Source organism: Alligator mississippiensis, chromosome 12, assembly GCF_030867095.1.
Source record: "Alligator mississippiensis isolate rAllMis1 chromosome 12, rAllMis1, whole genome shotgun sequence".
NCBI classification, from domain to species: Eukaryota; Metazoa; Chordata; order Crocodylia; family Alligatoridae; genus Alligator; species Alligator mississippiensis.
The window spans coordinates 14,392,501-14,409,991 of NC_081835.1; the positions used below are offsets into that span (position 1 = coordinate 14,392,501).

General features: G+C 43.9%; 1 long non-coding RNA gene across 1 annotated transcript in view; it reads right to left on the reverse strand.

Annotated features, from left to right (window-relative positions):
* The window catches only part of LOC132244520 (uncharacterized), a 19,204-nt gene extending 9,618 nt beyond the window's left edge, over window positions 1-9,586 (reverse strand). Inside the window, exon 1 of the long non-coding RNA XR_009456078.1 lies at window positions 9,269-9,586. This is a non-coding gene — a long non-coding RNA (uncharacterized LOC132244520). The remainder of the gene's footprint in view (window positions 1-9,268) is intronic.
* Window positions 9,587-17,491: the final 7,905 nt, after the last annotated feature.

Sequence of the window (17,491 nt, forward strand, 5' to 3'; positions counted from 1 at the left end):
GTTTTGTGTTTCCCATGGGGAAAAAGGAGAAAATGGTGGATTTTACCCTTTACTGGAGGAAAACATGGATTTCTTATTTTACTGGAAAAATCCACAGATTTTGCAGTTTTGCAAAGGGCTCTCTGCAGGCTGGCAGAGGTCCAGCCTGCAGGGGGCTGGGAAGGAGCAGGAGGAAGGCGGTCAGGCAAGGGGCGCATGTGCATGGCACCAGTAGGGCTGAGACTGTGGGGGGGAGTGTAAGAGGCACCAGCAATTTTGAGGGTGGTTGTTTGTATCCATGTTGGCCTAAGAACATAGGCAGACAAGGTCCTTTGGGTGGATGTGATATCTTTTATTAGACCAACTAAATAGTTGGAAAAAGGTATTCTTTGCAAGCTTTTGGGCATGACTTATAATGTCTGAGGACTGCGCCTATTAGTAAACCATAGAAAGGAGTATTCTCTTGAGTGGAGGGGTTGGATCTAGCTAAAACATCTTACCTATTTATTATGCTTCCTTTTTTTTCCCTCAGATAACATGAGCAATTACATAATTAAAAATCAGTGGCCTGAGACTCAGGTCTTGCCCACAGTTAAATGAAAATTGAACTTCCAACGTGTGGTGTGAGCTCTACCATAGGTGTAATATCAGCCTGGCTGAAGCCAGTCAACAACACCATTTTATGGCAGCTGAGAATCTGGCCCATCCAGCTATTTGCTAAATCCTGTGTGTTTGTTTATCTGAACAGGCTTTCAATTTATTCCCTATGCTCCTTTTCCTAGCATCACAAAGATGTACAGCTTTTTCCAAAGGTTTCTTAGCTATTGTGTCAGCATTAGCTCCAAATGTGACAATGACATGTGATGAGCAAACCCAATCTAGTGTCCTTTATGACATAGCTCCTGAAGCGAGTCAAAGTGATAGATTAACAAAACAGCGCTACCAGACCAGTCACAGCATTTTCAGTTGGCAGGTGTGACTCATTAATTCAAAGCAAAGCTAACAGAGAAAGGCAAACTAAAGCAAAAACAAGTTTAACCATTTGAAGACCCTAAAACCATGGAGTGAGAAGGTCTTTTACCTGCCACAATCCAGACTGAGATGGAGGGCAGTAGTGTTTCATGCACAGCATCGTGCCCCTATGCTCCAGGTGGAAATTTCTCACTTATTGTGGAGTCCAAACAAAGAACCTAATCCTGAGAAATGCAAAGTACCTGTCAGCTTTATCAGGCTCATAGCCCCAAAACTTGGATCCTACCTGAGACATTAAAGAGCATCTGGCTTCCAGATAATTTGTGTAAAAGCATCTGTAAGTAAATTAAGTTTCCCCAGCTCTTGGAAAGAACCCGTGCAAAACTCACTGGGTTCACTTTGCAAAGGGGGCACTTCTAGCTGGACTTACTGTCTATTGAGAAGAACTGTACCTGAATCCAAGTTCACCCTACTTGAATGTCCAGTAGCACAGTAGGTATGCTCGATGGCACATGCAAGATTGCAGCAAGAACATGCTACTTGCCTGGACCTGAAGAGTTTGGCCGAACAGCACGTGTCCTATCTGCTGGGTGCAAATGGAGCATCCAGCAGCATTCACATAGCAATGGGAGTGAAGCACAACCTCTAGCGCTTGGGGTGCAAACTCACAAAGCAGAGAAAAGCCTATGCAGTGATGTTGGAGACAGATAAACTCCACCCAATTAGCACACACCACTCTCAGTACCCAACTATCTCTTTAGAGCTTTGCAGATTAACTTGAGAGCTGGTACCATATTGTATTCATTAGGAAGGGATGCTGTCATTATACCACACTATTTAAAAGCAGGCCTGGTCACTTTGGTTTTATTCCAGTTCCTAAGCAAAGTAGGTCTAGCTGCAGCCTGTAGCCTGCCACAGACCTAGCTACTAGTTATAGATTGAGCTAGTAGCCAGCTGCAGCAGAGGACAAGGATATTTTCTCCACAGACATCACAACCCTCCTGAGATCACATTTCTTATTACACAGTAGACAGATCTTTTCAATATGTGCAGCCAAATGCCAGGAACATTTCTTCAATATTAGCTTTTTTTAATGTGTGCAGAAGCCATCACACTTTATCCAAGATTCCTTCTCTGAGGCTCATTTTCAATCTTCCCAACCCCTAGGATGCTACCCTATAATCAGAGATGCAATAAGTTTCAGGAGGTGTTTTCTGGGTAGTGGCAGGCCATTTGCTTTATGTTTGGAGCTCAAGTAGATGAAAGGGAAGACTGAAAAGTTCTTGATTGATTAAAATAAAAAATTCATCAATTCTTACCTGAATCACACAGCCAGAAAAGCCCAAGACATATTATTGTTTCCTGATTAGAATAATAATGGGCAACACATATGAAGCCTTGAGATGCAGTGGCAGCCCAATTAAGGTGTCTCATTAGGGCTCAGGAAGTGTGAGCTCCCTTGTCATTCAAACCAGGTCACTCAGGCTGGAGAGTCAGAGGTTACTAGATGGGATGCTGGCAACATCACTCTTTTGTGTGCTACTGGCTTAGAAACCAGTGTACCTTAGCCATGTCAGCCCAATCAGCTGCTAGGCTTGGGTACACCTTTAATACAAAGGTAACTCTCGATTGACTATTGCCATTTGCAAAGACAGGTTCGTCACTCCAGATCACTAAAACATGAGAAAACTCAGAGAAGACTGCTTCCCTGCAGGAAAGAAGGATTCTACCATAACGGAGTAACACAGTTGACCACAAAATCATGCTACAGCCTTAGAAAAGGGCACCTCTGCCACTAGCCATCAAGAAATAGAGAATGGACTATGCATCTTGAAGGGAGCCAGCAGAGTGGTCCAGGATTAAAAAGCGATTGAAATCCTCCTGTGTTGTTTGAAGGGTCACCCAGCATCTTTCCCTGATACAGTGAGGCAAAGAGCCTAACAGTTAATTAGCATTGGCTTCCATAGCACAAATTAAAAAGCAGGAACACAATGAAACTAGGCAATTCTGAGAGCTGTCAAGTGCCCTTACGTCCGATTTCAGTGGCAGCTGAACATTTCCCAAGACAAGGCTCAACTCTTGGGGGCCAGAACAACAGCGGCTCCAAAACACATGGCTCCCTGCAGTAGTACAATCACACACACAAAGGATGCATTGCACCCAGAAGCTCTGCCTCACACTGCTGATTTATGGCTTCCCTTTTTATTACAACAGAATAGATAAATAACTATACAGGCAGTCCTCAACTTGTGACTTTGAGTTATGACGAATGGGACTTATGATGTTTATAAATTTACACTCTGTTCTGACGTGGGTTTTGACTTTACGACGCTCGATACAGCTGCATCCAGCTGGTAGGTCTGTTGAGGTGGAAAGGGAGGGGGAAGGGGATGGGTGTGGGTGGGGGGCAGATCACAGCCCCTGCAGTAAGGGAGGGAGTGAGGCTGGGACAGGGGCAAGTGCTGCTGGGGCGGGGCAGAGCGGGATGGAGCCGGGGGCATGGTAGAGGATGGGGGACGGCTCCCACCAATATGCACTATTTGTCCAGGAGCTGCTCGTCTGGAGGCTCCTGCCGCTGCTCCTGCCATTTGTCTGGGAGGGCATGGGAAGTGGAGTGTGTATCCTCAGATCTGCACGGGGCAAGGCAGGGCAGGGCAGGTGGGTGGGTGGGGCTGCACTGGGCAGGCAGCGGTGGTGCTGGGAGTGGGGGCTATGCCCTCTTGCCACTCGCCCCATTGGGGCAGGGCAGGCATGAGACAGAGCCACTGCACTGGCTCTGGACAAGTGGTGTGCAGTGGCAGGAGCTGTTCTCCTCTCCTCCACCCCCCAGACAAGCCACAGCTCTGTCCCACACCTGCCCCTCCCCAGCCAGGCAGCACTTGCCCCAACCCCTGTCCCAGCCTCACACCCTCCCTCACTGCAGGGGGTGTTGATCTGCCCCCTTCCAGGACCCTTCCCTCCCTTTCCACCTCAACAGACTTACCAGCTGGACACAGCTGTATTGAGTGTTGTAAAGGAGCCAGTCCCCCATTTATAACATTGTTCCTATGGGAAAACTGGTTCCAAGTTACGATGTTTCAACTTATGACGTGGCGTTCAGGAACCAATTGTGTCGTAAGTCTGAGGAATGCCTGTATATGAAAACTTGCACTCGCTGCCTTTGGAGACAAAGAAAAGGCTGTCTCCCATAAGGATACTTAGGGGATGATGTTTAGCAAGGGACTAAATAAAAATACGCCCCCCCCCACCACCATTTCCACACAAAACTTCCCTTGGGCCCATTTGTTCATCCCAACTGAAGGAATATAAAAGGATAATGAAAATTAAAATGGGGCATGTAATTCAGATATGCAATGTTACCAGTAGTGAGCTGCATGTGTGGGGGCAAAGATCAAGCTAGGCATTTAAAATGCTCACTGGAAAACGAGAAAAGAAGAGTCTAAGATATTATTGCTACACAGATCCATCTAGACCCTCATTTGGCCTTCATCGCTGCAGTATCTGACAGGCTGTCTCCTTATTTAAATGACAATTCTGTCATAACATTGTGAAACAGGGGGGCTGGAATGGGCAAGAAGGTTGCAAACAGTATGTGTGGTAGCCATAAGAGTCTAAGGTTCTGCGGTTCAGAGACAGGGAGTGCCGGGTGCCCGTCTAACCTCGAGTGGAATCATAGGGTGCTTGGTATCTGTGAAAAACAGGCCTCCTGGGCCCAATTAAACCAACAGAAACATTTCTATTGATTTCATCGAGTTTAGAATCAGGTATTACCATATTATTTTGGGACCTGTTCTTAGTGGGGATTTAAGTAATTAATATCTTAAGTGGCAGGGAGACGTTAAGGGGAAAGCTTTGAAGTACACATGAACAGAGCAGTAAGGCTAGGGACAGACATTACACATAAACCAGTGTAAGTGGTCGGAAACTAATTCCTATCTGTAACACAGCAGAAGTTCAGTGCATATAAACCACTTTCAAAGTGGCCAAAATCGGTTTAAGATAAACCAGGATGGATGTAGTATCAAACGTAACTGATTTAGGTTAAATCATTTTATTGAACTTTTGTCTCAGATCCCCTCCAGATTCAAGTTAACTCACAGTCCCCCAGCATCCCAGGATGCTTTGCACCTCCCCAGCAAACCTCCCCTCAGAGGGCAGGCGGGCTAGCCTTGGACCAAGCTGTCTGCTCCAGCCAGGCAGGAAGGCATGTTCTAGTGCCCCCCGCTTCTGACCTGGGCCACTGCAGGCAAGTGGCTGCATTTCCAGAATCAAAAGTGAATGTCTGTTCACTTGCTTATCGGTTCAATCTATACAGGTTAGACTAACCTGAGAAGATTAAATCAATTCAGCCTCGGGCTTTTCGACTATCTCTGCTTAATCCAAGTGCCCGTGTGTCTGACTTCCTTTCGCCCAGTCCACAGTGCTGCTTGGCCCTTTTTCTCCTGTGCTGTGTCAAATCTGCTCTCATAACCTAGTAGCCCAGCATGCCTTGCAGGCAAGAGGCCCTCTCATCTGCCACATTATCCTGACTGAGGGGGAGAAATAATGTGGTCCTGGCTATTGTAAGATGGCTGCTACACCAGAGGAGTTCTGTACAGATTCCAACACCTTAAGAGCCATAACTGCCCCCGGGGCATCTATTTGGCATGCACAAACCTTGAAGAGCTCTGCTGTTAATGGTTGTCTTTGTTCTGAAGGGGAATCATGCCAAATGCATCCTATCTCCATTGCCCACAGTTTAAATTTTCCACCACCACAGCCTATTCATTGGAGAGGGACAGAAAGCAATAAAAGTTAACTGAACATGGCAAAACTTTTCATCTTCTACCCGAACAGACTGATTTGGGAATTGGAAGAACTTGCCACAGAAAGCTTGGAGGAATTGCTAATACAAATAGGCCCCTGGTCTATTATTCATTCTCTTAAAAAATAAATAAATAAACGCAACTAGAAGGGAGCACATGTGCCCTGGTACAAATATGAGAATGAGAAGCCAGACATTTAAATCCATCCTCCCCTAGCAGGAAAGCAGATTTAACTCTAACAGAAGGTTGTGCTCTCACTGGTGGTACATAATCTATGACATTTGTATTAACACTTTTTATTATCACAGCTAGAAAACTATAGTATGGGAGGATGTAATTTTGATCTCAGAGATAATAAGGTACTGATTTTGCCCAATCAAATGGCTCCAGCTGAACAACCTAAGATGATTCTGGTCTCACGTGTATGGGTTTTATACTAACTGCATTAGTGTGACACCATTTCTTTCTGATGTAGCATTTTCATCCAGAGATCTCAAAATATTTTAACAAGAGAGGCCAGCGTCTTTTAATCTCATTTTACTCTTAAGTAAAGTGATTCACATGAGGCATTTAAAATGCTGAAGGTAGGACAAACTAGGACAAGATTTGATGAGTTCATTGTCTTAAGTTTTTTAAAGCATTTGCTGTATAAATAATTTGCTGCAAAACCTAATCAGTGGTCACTATCCAGCCCCATAAATGGAGGCTCAGTTAAACTGGCACTGAGGCAGATAACATTTCTCATGCCCTTAGGCAGTTCTAATAAATTTAAGAGGAAGGAGAGTATCTGGATTGTTGTGAGCTCCCCTAAAAGGATCTGGGCAAACCTCTGAAGGAGGTCTCTTCTTCCCAAGGTACATGTGATACTTCATAATAATTGTGAAGGTGTTTGGTAATTTATTAACATCTTCATTTACAACACACAATATTAGCAAGGCTGAGCTGGGCAAAACCTGAAAAAATTTCCTGTGAGGTTCTTCTCAAACTCAATAATTAACTTACCTTGGGCTACACCCATGCCTCTCCCATTTTTTCCCCCCTGAGATCAAATTTGGAAGTATGCATCATCAGCACATCACTTTTAAGGAAAGCAAATGAATCTTTGTACAAAATTGTAAACCTGAAAGACACTATGTTTGTACTTGTATTCTCAGCCAGTTAGGAAAGAGAAACAATGTGCCATGACTTAAGCAGCCAACCACAACTATACAGCAGAGCTCAGCTTTTGAGTATCATTAATGAATTCTTTAAGGTCAGCCCTCGGAGCAAAATGTGCGAGATGGGGGTGAAGGGAGGGAAGGGAATCCACTGAAAGTATGAACAACAAATAAATGCAAGTTAATCATGAACTGGTAATGGAAGGTTAGCAAGCAGGAAAAAAATGGCTACATTTCACTGAATAAATTATTCATTGTGAATTATTTGCTCAGCTCTAATCAAAAGTCACATTAACCATTTAATAATGCAAAAGTAGCTTTTGAAAAATGTTGTTACCTACAGATGATCCAGCTGTTACAAGGTGGACAGCTTTTATAACAGCATGTTCTGCCCCACCATAATTTTGATGGCAACATTATTTTTAATGAAGTTGCTTTATTACTGCAGATGTCTCCATTATAGTCAAGAGAAAAGGTTTCCTATGCAGTTCATAGCAGTATTTGAAGCCTCAGGGAAAGAGGAATATTTTCTTTCATTTCTAGAGTGCACGGACTGTGAAATGACTTCCAGACTGCCTGATGAGCCCCGTGGAGACATTATCTCATTGTACTACATTGAGCAGAGGGTCTTAACCATCCTAAAATGAGCACTCTCAGGGTTTTCCTAGGGATCTTTGTGTAGCAGTTAAAATACTACACACACTGAGTGGAGCTTATACTGTATTCTCCCCTCAGAGACAACCAATCTATTTATTATAGTGGAAAAGGCTAGGGTAGTAATAATTATTCTCAGTACAGGAGCTGGGTTGATTGAATGCATAAAGCAAATCTTTATATGATTATTTGGCCATGTAAGCAATATACCATCTCCTTGAAAGAATATCGTGCTGGAGAACCATCTTGGTGACTTTTATAAGCACAGATTTTATATAGATAGGACAATTTGATGAAGAACTTTCTATGTCTTTGCTCAAATGGACTGTCATCCCATGCTTTCACAGAAAAACCAATATAAGTAATATAGATGTATATATTGAAGACCCCTCCATTTGCACTTACCTTCCTTCAAATATATTTTGCCCTCCTACCTCTCATGTATATCTCAGCTGACTGTTAGTAATGTCTTATTGCTGTAAGGATGCAATATTCACATCGTGGCAGAACCCAGTTAGCCATATCCGGAGCCCTATTATGCAAAGTGCCATACAAATGATAAGTGATAGCTCCAACCCAAAGAGCTTACAATCTAAAAGAGTGAATGAGACAGATGAGCAGGCTTAGTTGGGAGAATGAAGATGGATGATTAAAAGAGTAAGAACATGGATAAAATTCTTAACCAGTTGGGAGCAGTTATTAAAACATGAAACCTGTCCAGCCCTCTGCAGATTACAGCCTTGGCAAACAGTACAGAAGATGAGAGTAAAATGGTGCTTTTATATATTCTGGACATTTTCCCCATTCTTTTATGAGAATGGGGAAAATACTAGGGAGATTGCGGGATTCTGTAAGACGTTACAGCTTTATTGTGTGAAAGAAAATACTGGCATCAGCAAATAGTAGGGGGGAAAAAAGGACACAAGAACGTTGTATTGCCGTACCTTCAAGACTGATCTACTGGTTCTGATTTATTGCTGTCCAAGATAAAACAGTATGGTATAGCTAAACTACTTATTACAAAGCAATAATTCACCTTAAAGAAAAATTATCAAGGACATGACCTGTGAGATGTCTTCAGGAAGGTGTCCTCTGCTGAAGATGGATTCCATTCATATTTGGTGCAGCAATAGGACACAAGATTCAAAGTGGGAGCACAAGAAGAAAAGTATAAATCAGCAAATAACTGCTACCTAACCACAAAAGACTTGCTAAGCCAACAAGTTACCCATAGAGAGCTGCATATGGCTTAGTGAGGAGGTACTGCAAACATTTGAAAACTATTACTCAAAACAAGAAGCAAATTGGGGAGTTCAACTTTCAAATCACTAAGAATTTTGATTGTAATTGGAAAAGCTGAATTTGCCCCACTCTGCTACTGATATGAGTTGGTAATTTACAGTAGTACCTTCATTTACAAAAACCTTCAGCATTACTACACAGTATCACAGGTGCATGAAAAATCTGTTTCAGAAGAAAAAATGAGGTTTGCCCAGATCCTTTATTTTTGTAATGCAGCTCAAAAGGTATCAGATAAATTTGATTTTTTTCTTTTCCAATATAGATATTTTTAATAAAAACAGATGGAATGTCTTCCTTCCTCCCTCTCTCTCTCTCAGCTATGAAGTCCTGGCTACTTCAAATCATGCAAAACTATCTCATGATGTTTTTTTAGACAAATATCATATATAATCCACTTACCTGAAACTCAGATGAATTTTTCCCATCTGAAATGTGTCTTTTATATTTTGGATGTGATTTAATTGTCCATTTTAGATGGTTCAGGTATTTTTCTCTTCCTGCCCTAAACTTCTGAGGGGATGGGTATTATTGATATCCACTCTCATTTCTCTCTAAAGGTGGTTGCATCTCAGTGCTGGGCAAATTCATTCCTTTGGAAACATTTGTACCACATTTTGCAGTCCCTTAGGAAGCGAGCAAGATGAAAAGGTGCTGTGGAAATGTAAGATAGCTGTACTTGGCATGTAGAAACTCCTGGAAGCAGGCCAAAAATATCACTTTCTGTTTTATAGAGCAAGAACTATTCACTTCTCTTGGACTGTGCTAACACAGGGGAAACCATTGGAGTCAGAGACTTAAACGGGTACGGCAAGCTCCGTTAAAAAGCATGTGAAGTTACACAACTTTGGAAAGCACTGCCAGATAGACGTTTCATGGCTCACTGTTGTTACCAATTTACAGGCCTTTGCCCTTCCATGTATTTCCAACTCTTTAATGTAAATGCAATAAATATGAGCACTGTAAAAATCCACGTGCTTCTGATCCTAACACACACGTGCACGCACACCCCGCAGATGTGCAAGTGCTGCCTTCTGTCCATCTTGGATTGCTAGGTCCACCCTCTGCACACGAATCCATATGCTCACAGTGATTTCTTTGGAAGAACAAGGAAATATGGCAATAAAATGGAGTTGATCCCTTTAAGCCAGCTGGGAAATAAGCGTTTACATCTAAATGTCACTATTCCCATGACTCGCATGGCCTGAGCCTCTCTACTGCATCCTTTAGCCACTGCACACCTAGCCAGCTGCCAAAATGAATGGGTTGCAGCTGAAGGATGAGGAAACAGGGTCCCAGCCAGCGCTGTGCTTTGTTAAACACACATTGCAATGCGTCCATTTTGCTCTGGAGCCATTTTTCTATTCACCCATAGTCAGGTGTGCCTGGAATCAGGGGAGGCATTCTCTTTAGTATCCAGGATTACAGGTGCATTGCTATTGAAGTTTATCAACAGAAGCAAGGCAGGGAGCATGGATTCATTCCCAGCTCAGGGATCCATGGTTTTAGCTTATTTTGTCAACCAGCTGGTGTGTGGGTGTTTGAAACCTAAAGAAATAGACCCCAAAAAACCACCAGGCAGTCTCTCACTGGTACTACATGAGGAAGGGGAAAGATAAAATATAAGCAGCAATAAAAACTAAAAGACCTCCTGGATTGTTCATACCATCTAAATTCACACCTCTCAAGTGACTAACCTTCATTTATAAGTATCTCTATAGTGTTTATCTCCAAAACATCAGACCATGTTCTAACTTATGTTCTATAGAAAGACTAAAGTGGGGACAGGCATTACTGTCAATATATAGTGCACATATATTGGGAAGTTTTATAGTGATAACTAGGCAAACTAAAACAGAGATTATATAAAAGAAGGGTAAGGATCTTTTCTCCATATAGGAACAAATGTTCAGGAAACCACCTGGTACTTGAAGTGTCAATAAGTGTCTTCCTGCACAGAGAGAGACAGGATCTGGTTGAAAGCAAAGGACTGGTGCAATAATTATTTTGTACAAGTATTTGTAACGAACCTCCGAAACCAGGGTGCCCAGAAATCAGCCTGAACAGACCTTCTATTTGCATTTGGCAGTTAAGTACCCACCTACCTGACTCCTGCATATAAATACTGGGGTTAACCATAGAAAAAAAACACATGCAAAAGGAATTTTCGATTTTTGCAGCACAAGTAGAAGCAAGAAACTGGGCAAGGAATGTGGGAGACTGGTTGAAATTTTGCTCAGAATAATCTCTTATGTGAAAAGGGTTATGAAAAACAAACTATACAATCAGCCTCTGTGGTAATATTATACTGAGATGTTTAAGGAGTTTTTTTTAAATAGCGTCTATTCCACTGCCCATGACTTGTTCTTTCAAAGGCATAACATGCCTTCACATTTAGGCGATTGAGTAACTCGGCAGATATAAAATCCCCAACTGCCACATAACAGCTCTCAAATGTTCCTCACTAAAAAATTGACCCAGTGCCTAACTGCTTATCAGCTGCACACCAATTCCCAACCAGTAGCCTTTACCTCTTCCTCATCCACAAGAACGACCAGAGCCAGGACCAATTTTCCCAAGTAAACACATTAAGAGAGATTTATTAGAATAGCTGTCTACTTCAGCTGCAAGGAGCACAGAAAGGTTAGCCAAAGGAGAAGCAGTCTGCAGTTAGAGATGATGAAATAACAAGACATAGGTCTGACTGTGTGAACAGAGCTGCCTTGCACATGTGTTTAGTTTTATTAAAACAACAAGAAGTGTGCCGTTTTAACTGGACTAGTTCAGTTGCAGCAGTACAACACCCACAGCATGGTTATGATGGTGTAACATTTCTGCATGGGATGAAGAATAAACTATACTTATTCAAGACACTTTTGTACTACATTAACGACAGAAGGTGTTGTAGTGTTATAATTGCCTGTGGACCAAAGGCGTTGCGTTCTTATCCTTGTGAACCCTCACAATGTGGGAAAATCCTCACCAGGCAGGAAAATAATCAGTGAGGAAGGACTCTACAAATCAGCAGCCAGCTATTTAAACAAGCATAGGATTTCTAAGCGTCCTCATTGTGTGAATTCCTCACTAGCTTGTATGGACAATCTGCCTCTTAAAACTGAGCTAAGCATGTTCATTTCTTGATGGTTTGATGCCATGCCAGCTGTAGGCCACATTGATGCCATTTTGCAGCTGAACACAACTTCAAAACTTGTAAGGAAACTTTCCTTCTGGCATAGGATGGTCTTTCCACTCTGCAATGGGATCCATGCAGGAGCTGAACACATTTAGATGAACAAAGACACATGAACACATCTAGAAATCCTTATAATTGTGTGTGTACCTTAATATTGTACGTGTAGACATAGCTGGCAAGTTCTGGCTTGGTGTAGGTCTGTTGGCTTCACTGGGTTTGTGCCATCTTCTATCAAGAGTTGCTTTGTTGACATGCTGTGGCTCTTCATAATACTTGCTTTCTGCACCCATCACCATTTCCATGTCAAGATCCTGCAAAAATTGTTCACATTTCCTCCCTCAACTTCAGCCTTTTATCCTCCAGTCTGAATTATTTACCTTTTAAATACAGATGGGAAAAATTGGATGGTTTGTTGTGTTTAGAGAGTCTAAGAGAGAGTTTGGTTGCTGACCAGGAGAAAAGAAAAAGTGAAAAAGAGGGTTCTACAGGTAAAGGATTCAGCTACCAACCCAGGAGTATTGTAAAGCAACCTCTAGGGGACATCATGAGAACTGGCAAGGTCACCACATCACAGTAATTGTCTAATTAAAAAATAAGGATGGGATTTTCAAAAGTGTTCAGAGCCTAGCTCTGTTCCCCTTAAAAATCAATGGGAGCAGTAGCAGTGTCACCAATGAGACAATTTGAAAACCCCATCAGTACATTTTTTTTCTTTTTGAAAACCCCATCAGTACATGTTTTTCTTTTGCTCATATAATTGTTTCCCAGGAACAACAGGCAGGAGTTTTTGAAACTAGTCAATTCTACTTTATGGAACAGCAAGAACATTTTGAAAAAGTTTTAGAGTAACTTAAACTTATCGCTCCAATTCTCTGGGTTCTCCTGCCACTGATTTCCAAATCTGTTTCTTACACTAATGAACAACATTGCCTTAAGCTTCCTGGTTAAAGTCCCCTGTAGTACAAAATCCCCGTAGTAGCTACTCCCCCCCACCACCCCCACCCCCACAAGTGGCTAGCTTGTAGATTATCCATCCAAAAAAAGATACGTACTATCACTTGAACTGAGCATTTTTTTAATAACTCAAAATGTAGTCCATCGCTTCTCTAAGATAAAGTTGTTTAAAGAACAAAAAACAGGATCTTGTTCATTATATTAAAAAAAGCTACAAAAACAAAATAATTGGGGTAATGGAATCCCAGATGCAATTCCACTGGGTATATTAATGGTGAATTTTGACTCAGCTTGACCATCATGCCTAGTAGGAACTATTCACGTGCTTCAGCAAAACTCAGTGAGAAAGTATCTTCACTTTCTGTAGAACTCTAAAAAAACCAAAAATTGCACATCCTGACATTACATTTGTGTCACCTCAAATCCATTTTGTGGACTTGCTTTATAGGACTGTGCATGAGAATATAAGTGGGAATGTCTGTCGAAGTCTTTAACATATAAAATTAAATCATGAAAATATTATCCTTAGATTATGCTCATAATAAAATCAGTAAATTGTAGAATGAGTCAAATGACACAATCTGGAATATTCCAAGAACAGAAAGAAGCCTACGCAACACGACATTCTATTACCGCAACATTGTGTACTAATTAATTAGCATCATTTCAAAAACTGTCCCAGTATCTATTTATGTTGCATGCTCCCATGAATCAGAGAAGCAAGTACCATCTGTTATCTATCTAGGTACTTACAGGGTCTTCATTTTCACTAATGTACTTGCCATTGTTATCTCTGTACGTACGAATACTAGTCACTCGAGAACTTGACATTTCACTTTATATAGAACTACACAAATCTCATACTGGAAAAAATTGTAACTAGAATATCTCCAGGACAGAAGAAAATAGCATAGACTAGAATAGATACAAAATACTGAGAAATTAGCCTTATCTTATGCAAAATGTTATGCTTATCTAATGCAAAACTTTATGCTTAAGTTACTTTGGAATTCTTTTCTGGAAAATCCCTAGACTCCTTTCACTTGGGTGGCAAGAATTGATTGAAACATCTTCACGAAAATACATTTTTGTCAAAATAGGCTGTTTCCTCAATGCCAACATACTTCAAAGATACAGTTTTTGAGCCAGTCCAGAAGGGACCCTTTGATCACTTCAGATGTTTAAACACAATTCCTTTTCACAAAAAAGTTCAAAATGCCTGAGCTTGGAATGAGAGCTAATTCAAAACTGGCAAAGAGTTGCCGTGCAACAAAATGGTCCTTCTCCAGTCGGAGCTACCGAGGTTCTCTCTCTCTGATGCGGTTCTGTTGGCCAGAGCGTCACTGAAATTGCAGGACCTTTCACCAACATTTTTTAAAGAAAATAGTTCTTTGCATATCTTCAAGGATTCTCAAAGCTATCAGACATCCCAACACCCCTAGCAAAGTATATAACACTCTAAATGCACTCAACATTTTGATTTGGTCAAAAAAATTGAATGCCTGAAAATGGAAAAATTTGCTCCTCAGAGGAGGCTGTGTTATCTTGTGGGAGGTATAATTCATGTACTTCGTTTTCCCATTTTCTTCCCTGGCCTAGGTTCAGCCACTACATTTCTTATGATTTGCTGTGGCCTTGAAACTGTTTTAATAAAAATTTTAATGAAAACCACGTGGCCTGTGCCCTGAGCATGCCCCTGATGAGCGTGTCCTGGGCACACCTCAATGAGTTGTTTGTGCACACCGAGGAGTGCCTGACCCACTACTCCCTGCTGCTGCTGAGCACCATGGTGCCCCAGGCACACCTGAGAACTTGATGCAGGACCCTGAGCTTTGACAGTGCAGCAGGCAAGCCCACGCTGCCCTGCAATGTTTGCTGCTGTCTGGAGAGGTACCTGTGCCTAATGTCCCTGACCCCCACGGCTGAGGACATCACCACAGGCATCAACACGTTTCTCTACATATAAGAGGCCTATGGCTGCCTAGCCGAAGGGGCACTGGCTGCTTAAAGTTTTGCACTGCCTCCTGCCAGCTGTGGGCGGGAACTCTGGGGGCCGGGGGGAGGTCACCCAAGCCACTTGGGGGGTGGGGGCGGGAGCAGGGGCAGGAATGAGAGAGCCCTTCTCCCAGTGCAGGGTGTACCTGATGGGCATGGAAGATGCTCCCGGTGGCCCAAGTCTGTTGCTGCTGGCCGCGACATCAAGCGGCTCTTGCCGGCGCCTTGAGGTACAGGGGCATGGTGCCTGGCTGGCTGAGCAATGGCTTCCTCTGGGGAGGAGCTGAAGCTCGTCAGGACAGGTGGTGCCACCCCCAAGCTGGCCTCTTGCCCTGGGCTGTGCATGTGGTGCTAGTGGGGCAGGTGCTGGCCCAGGCTGCTGGATGAGGGCAGGTGCAGGAAACATGCCGGGATGTATGCCAAGGGGCCTTGCCCTGGCTGTTGGGGGATCACCATCGAAGGGTGTGGCCCGTGACATCCTGATGACATTCACCTGTCCGTGGTTGTCGGAAATGCCTTGACCAAGTAGTCAGACTTTAGTCCCCACCTAATTCTCACCTGCCACGACTTGATAGATTGTTCTTTTGGGAGGTGATGTTGTCTTCATGAGTCTGGTTATGGCACAAGGCACCCTCCAAGTGGGACTCCAACCTCCCCTTTCACCCCAACCATGCACCTCCCAGTTGTTACCATGGTATCAGGTATAATCCAGAACATATGCGTGTGGTCGGCCTGGCCATTTTCTCTAACTCAAGGTGAAGTATCATTCTTCTTCTGGATAGTTACCTCTAGCATAAAGAAATAGTCTTTAAACTGTCCAGAACTCAGGCCCTGACTTGTTTGCCCGGCCTGATAAATCAAACAATCCTATCCCTCTTCTGGTCTTTTATTCCTCTCTTTTCCAAGGCTGGATGCCCAGAGTTCAGTCACCCTGTCGGGCTTCCTTCCCTCAGCGGGATAAAGGAAAAAAAAAACAACTGCCGTGGGGAAATCCTCCCCTTTTTTAGTATGCAAAGAATGAAACACCAAAACAGTGAACTCAATGTCTCTGCTGCTAACACCTCACAGGTGTGGGTCCTTTAAGTCACAAACCCTCTTCGGCTGGCTAGGCTTCACTCCCGGACTCCATTAACTGCCCTCATTAATGCGAGACAATGCTCCCCTGGGGCTACACAGTCTCCTGATCCACACTGCCAGTAGAACTCAAAAGAAGAAACTCTTCTGTATACTCAATTTTCCCTCCTCAGTTCACAAGCTTCGGGCTTTTAACCCTGGCCGCCACTGTGATTGACAGACAGCAGGCCTCACAGAGCTCCTCCGAGCTCACAGACTGTCTTGGTCTCAAGCCCCGTTCCCAGGAAATAGCCTCTTCGCTCTCAACCAGAGCTTTTGTCCCGCCTGTGTTCTCTCTCCTCCCCGCTCTCCTTCCCCAGGGAGAACTCCCTGCTGGAAGTAGCCCCGGAGCATCAAGAGGAGCCAATGTGATGCACCTGACGCTCTGGTAGATTCAGTCTTGGGCACGTCTTGAGTTCCATCCTCAGTGACGTCACTGCCCTCTCAGGTAAACCTCAGCCAGGGTCATCTTTCTCCTCTGAAGAGGTGCCACCAGCCTCTTCACACTGCTGAGGACTCATTGCCACTGCCAAGCAACGGCAGAGGCTCCAGCAGGCCACCCATGCTGGAGAACACGGCACGGCTCTGCCCAGGGTCCTGGTGCACAAGGATGTGGCCAGCTGCCACATAAAGGACAGGGTCCTGAGGGCAGCCCCCAACTGGCAGTTGTAGTTGGTGGTGTGGGTCCACTATACCTACAGGACCTTGACTTGTATGTGGCACTGACATGCCAACCGGTCATGCCGATGCTCCCACATGCAGCCCACGAGGGCCTCATACATGTGGGTGTTGGAGTGCCCACCCCAGGCAAACTGGCTCTAGGCCTTGGCATCACCCCACAGCATTATGAGGTCCACAGTCTTATCCTAGGATCTGTAGGCCCCCAGGGTGTGTTGTGTGCTGTCAGGGACAATGCCAGGTTGGCCCCCTTAATGGCCTTCAGGAGCTGTGGCTGAGAGTCCGGGAGTTGCTGGGCCTGTACAGGTGCATGAAGTGCAGAGAGACAGTGCATGGCAGAAAGATCAGTGGTGGGGTTGGGCCAGAGGCCAGCGCTGGGGTCCATGTAGGCTGATGCAGCCAGCTTCGGGCTACTGCCATGAGACCCAGTGGCCAAAGGCAGGCAGCAGGTGGGACAGGCCCTGGGGTCACTGCAGAGTTTTAAAAGGCCAGTCCAAGGCAGGCAAAGAGCTGGCTGGGGAAGGCAGAGTCCCATGGCCCTGGAGCTAACCTGGTGGCCTTTTTGTGATGGGGCTGATCAGGAGCAAATTTGCTCCCAGTCAGCGCGATGTGTGTTACTGCCCAATAGCTACGATGCGGTTAATTTGCTACAGCATTTGCAGGTAGCAAACTAACCACACAGTAGACTAATC